At 36.2% G+C, this 5,000-nt stretch overlaps 1 protein-coding gene across 2 annotated transcripts in view; it reads left to right on the top strand.

The window, feature by feature from the left end:
* The window catches only part of peli1a (pellino E3 ubiquitin protein ligase 1a), a 19,690-nt gene that overhangs the window by 1,345 nt on the left and 13,345 nt on the right, over positions 1–5,000 (top strand). The window contains exon 1 of one of the 2 annotated variants that reach the window (XM_081362046.1): positions 1,961–2,159. The exons of the other annotated variant lie outside the window; for it this stretch is intronic. The gene's annotated coding sequence lies outside the window, so the exon portion shown is untranslated. Of the gene's footprint in view, positions 1–1,960; positions 2,160–5,000 lie in introns of those variants that run through there. 2 annotated transcript variants of the gene reach the window in all.

Below are 5,000 nucleotides of genomic sequence, written 5' to 3'. Positions count from 1 at the left end.
AACAAATAGGTTATATTAGAAAATATAGTCAGTTTTTTCAAATTCAGTCTGTCACATTCCATTCTATTCTGTTATATTATGCCATATGCTACAATCTATTATATCTTACACTATTGTATGCCACATTCTATTCTATTTTTCTATTTGTTTTCATTTGTTCTAATCTAGTTTGTTACACTCTGTTCTGCTCCATAAGTCATATTATGCTACAGTTTTTATATCTTGTAGATATCGTATTTATATATATATATATATATCTTTAATATCTATGCTATTATATGCCACATTCTATTCTATTCTATTCTATTCTATTCTATTCTATTCTATTCTAGCTCTGTTCTATTCTGTTGTGATACTGATACTTGATACTGCTAATATGAATGTTGATCTATAGGTACATTTCTGAATAACATAAGTTAGTTATACAGTATGTTATGCTATGCTCTCTGTTGTGTATGTAGGTCACTAACAACACTTTTCTGAGGTGATAAAACTACAAATACCAAAAAAGAAAGGGGGGGAGGGGGGCAGTTCAGGACAGGGCCGGAGTGGGGCCACTTTTCAGCCCGGGAGTTTCAGGCCCAAGACCGGCCCACTTTTTCCATGGTGGAATTCCAAATTAGCACTTTTTTAAAATTGGATAAATGAAGCAACAGTTCAGCTCTTACTATTGTGTAGTTAGTATTAATACCATGGGTTAACAAATAATGTAAAGGTTAAATAATAATTCACTTAGACTTTATAAGAAGCATAAGAAGCAATTGCAACTTTTTCACACAATTCTGACGTTATATTTCGCAATTCTGACTTTATATTTCGCAATTCTGACTTTATAACACGCAATTGCTACTTTATATCACACAATTCTGAATTTATATCTTGCAGTTCTGACTTTATAAGCAATTGCGACTTTATTTCACACAATTCTGACTTTATAATTTGCAATTCTGACTTTATAACACGTTTTATGATTTTATATCACACAATTCTGACTCTATATCTGGCAGTTCTGACTTTATAAGCAATTGCGACTTTATATCACACAATTCTGACTTTATATTTCGCAATTGTGACTTTATAACACGTTTTATGACTTTATATCACACAATTCTGACTCTATATCTTGCAGTTCTGACTTTATAAGCAATTGCGACTTTATTTCAGGCAGTTCTGATTTTACATCTTGCAATTCTGACTTTATAAGAAGCAATTGCGACTTTATATCACGCAATTCTGACTCTATATCTCACAATTCTTTATAACACGCAATTGCAACTTTATTTCAGGCAATTCTGACTTAATATCTCACAATTCTGACTTTTTAACACGCAATTGCGACTTTTTTCAGGCAATTCTGACTTTATATCTCGCAATTCTGAGAAAAAAAATTCAGAATTGCCAGATGTAAACTCGAGATAAAAAGTCGCAATTATCTTTTAAAATGTTTTATTCTGTGGCGGAAACAAAGCTTCCATAGCCTACCTCCTGGCCTCTTCCTCCCATCCATCCTCCCTGACGCGTACCGTTACGGCCGGCCCAGTTATCGGTAGGCGCCGGCGGAGCCGCGGTAGCCTCCCTGAGAAAACGTTTTGAAAAGACGGGCTATGGACCCAACCATTTCTATAGGAGGGGAGGGGAGAACTCCCTCACATGGTACAACCCATGCTGAGTTGCGCGCTGTGGTGGCAGAATGCGGAACGTGTGTATCCTAATGTAACTAATGTGACATTGAAATGTAAAAAAAAATAATAAAAAAAAAATTCCTCGACCGGCCCAAAAGTGAAGCGGCCCACCGGGAATACTCCCGATTCTCCCGATTACCCACTCCGGGCCTGGTTCAGGATGAATTGCTGGACTGCATTACCCACAGTTCCTGGCGAGGCTCTAAGTGACGTCAGCTCGCTCTCTCTCTCTCTCTCTCTCTCTCTCTCTCTCTCTCTGTCTCTGTGTCTCTGCATAGAGGCAGAGGCGAGTGATTCTGGAGATCTGTCAGTGCACAGAGACTGCCTGGGACATCCTGCCTCACTGCTTACATGAGTTTATTTAGCATTTATTCCGACAAACTTGTCATTTATTTCCGACAATACCTGAGTCAGTCCAGCTGGAGTGTCTGTAGTTTGGCGCATATCTGAGAAGGCTCACTAAAAGTCTTATTAGAGGTAAGCTTACCTTTAGTGAACGCAACTTAAAGCACTGCAATGCATATGCAAACGTTTGCAAGAAGCTAGCAAAATGTTCAGTTTAACTCCGCAGAAATGAACTAAACTAAAATAAATCCTAATAGTTTTATTAGTCTACGAAATATAAATGTTAAAAGTACTCTGTGTCTGCTTAATGTAATTAAACGTGATATGATTCAAAAGAAGAAGAAAAAATGTTTCACAGAGTTAGGCTATATGCTCCTCTTTACTTCAAGTGCCTGCTTTACCTTCTCTCTTCATATCTGTAGTAGATTAAAATATTAATCCCATATGTAGGACTATACTTTACAGGCTAGATCAAAAATAATTTATTAGTATATACATTCATGCAAAAATGCCTTTCTTTGTTGTGCTCTGCTTTGGGTGTCAGTGATTGATCAGCAGTGTTGTTTGATGGACAGCTGTGGAGATATTGTGTGATTGTCAGTGTTAATATGCACTCAGATGTTGTGAGGTTTGAATACTGCAGGAGTTTATGAATAAATAAGCGCATCGTGTTTCTGAGTGTGTGTGTGTGAAGAAGATGAGGCTCGGATCTTCATCCGGATCAAATCCTCCTTCACTGAACCTTTACTTCTCTCATTTCTGACTTTACAAACGCAGTTTAAACATCTCAGCCAACGATAGAATTACCAAAACACACCCTTACCAAATCATTTTGTGATATCTTAATTTTAGCCATTGTCACCAAAAAATAAGAGAAAAAAGTAGGCTATACTGAAACAGACAAATAGATGTAGAAAATGGCATATGTAAACCATAGAAAAGTTGTTTTAATATTGTTAAATCATTGACATTATTTATATTCACTTAGTGGATGCTTGCCCAATTCTTTCCCTAAAAAACCCAAAACACAAGCAATATAACAAAAGTGCATCCATAAAGTTTAAAGTTTTTTATTGAAAGGCTGTTTCATTAAAAGAAAGTCACAAAACAGCTTGAACATATTATTTAGTGTTTGTTTACTGTTTTGTTGAATAGTGAAAATTTCCACACTTCATTTCATTGGAAAAATTGTAATTAACTTCTTGTCAGCATTCTGTTATTTTGTGCAAACTCAGTGCATAATAAACATTTGAATTAAATGAGTTACATTGAAACACACACACACACACACACACACACACACACACACACACACACACGCTTCAACGCATTCATGCACTGCAAGCGACAAACCTCAAACCTTCTAAAAGTGTGTGTTATGATGCTTGCTTTATTATACAACATTGATGAATCGGTGTTGTGTAACTGAGAGCCGAGGACAAGAAAAATAACTCATGATTTTAGAACTTGTCTGTAATGTTTGAACAAATAGAAAATAGTCTGTGCTGATAGATCTGGAATTTCCTGAATTGATCAAAGGATCAGTGGGGTTCCGTTTAGAACCTTAGGGTTCTAGACTCAATCTTAAAGAACCTTTTACACCAGAAATACTTTAAATGATTTCTTAATACTTTCATGTTTAATGGGTTATTTCTGATAAAGTATGTTACATCATTTTACTAAATGAAATAACTTAGATATAGATAGATAGATAGATAGATAGATAGATAGATAGATAGATAGATAGATAGATAGATAGATAGATAGATAGATAGATAGATAGATAGATAGATAGATAGATAAATAGATAGACAACAGAAACAAGATAGACATACACAAACAAAATAAAATAAATACAACCCCTAAATTAATCATTTTAATATGTTACAGTTTAATAACCCCTATTTTAATTCAAACTAAGCCCACAAAATGACCCATTAAAGGTTCTGTAAATGAAGCGCCGGACAGAAGACTTTACGTTTCTATAAAGAAGCTTTTCTTCTGTCATATTTGCATTAGATCCTTAACACAACTTTAACTTTGCATGGCCTATAAGTTTGAGATCATAAGCCTTTGCAGCGTTATCAGAACAGAGCGCTGCACTGCTAAAACACTGCCGTTAAACAAACACTCTCACACACACAGTCGTCAGGCTGTGTAGAGCAGCGCTGAGTGTGTGTCAGCATCGGCGTGGAGGTTGTGTGTCATAAAGACCCTCTGTTGTGTGACGGTGAAGTCAGCATTTGACTCGAGCGTCGGGACGGGTGTGTGTATCCAGAGTGAATGAAGCTCTGTGTCGACACACACATCTTCCCTCTCACACACTGATCCTCAGAGCTATAGATGCACTATGAGACGTCTACTCTCAGAAGAAATGGCACAAAAGCTGTCTCATATGTGCCATTTATGTACTAATATGTACCTTTGAGGTATAATATGCACTCCTCAGGTACAAAACTGTCTCTTTTGAAAGGGTACCGCCTCCAGTGACAGCTTTTGTACCTTTTTTTCTGAGTGTATTGCTGATACTTTGGGTTTTTGTCAATCTGTACTTAATTCTCTCTCTTTTTGAGCAATAATAGCTACATTTATTAGTCAGCATGAAAGAGAATTTGTGATAGTCTTTTCTTCAGGATTGTGACGTATATCCGAGTGAAACGGCTTCACAAACAAGAACAAATGTGGGGCGGGGCTTGATTTTGTGAGGAATTGATTGGATGATTGTGGTTTGCTATTGGTGGATCTGATGTGAGTGACAGGTTATTGCCCCGCCCTCGTCATCAGAGAAGTTACTTTGATTAAAGAGGATTACGAGGAATATGAATTTCAAAAATATATATGTGCATGGATAAATCATTTATAATAGATACAGCTATATTCCATTTTAAATTGAGAATTGTTCATTTTGATTGCATTGTGACTTTAAGAAGTTAATTTTGCTTCACCGTGAACAGTGTGATTAAAATAATTATG

This window comes from Scardinius erythrophthalmus (genome assembly GCF_964197995.2).
Source record: "Scardinius erythrophthalmus genome assembly, chromosome: 3".
Classification (NCBI taxonomy): Eukaryota; Metazoa; Chordata; class Actinopteri; order Cypriniformes; family Leuciscidae; genus Scardinius; species Scardinius erythrophthalmus.
Note: the sequence above shows the minus strand (reverse complement) of the source record. Positions and strands in the feature narration are given on the sequence as shown.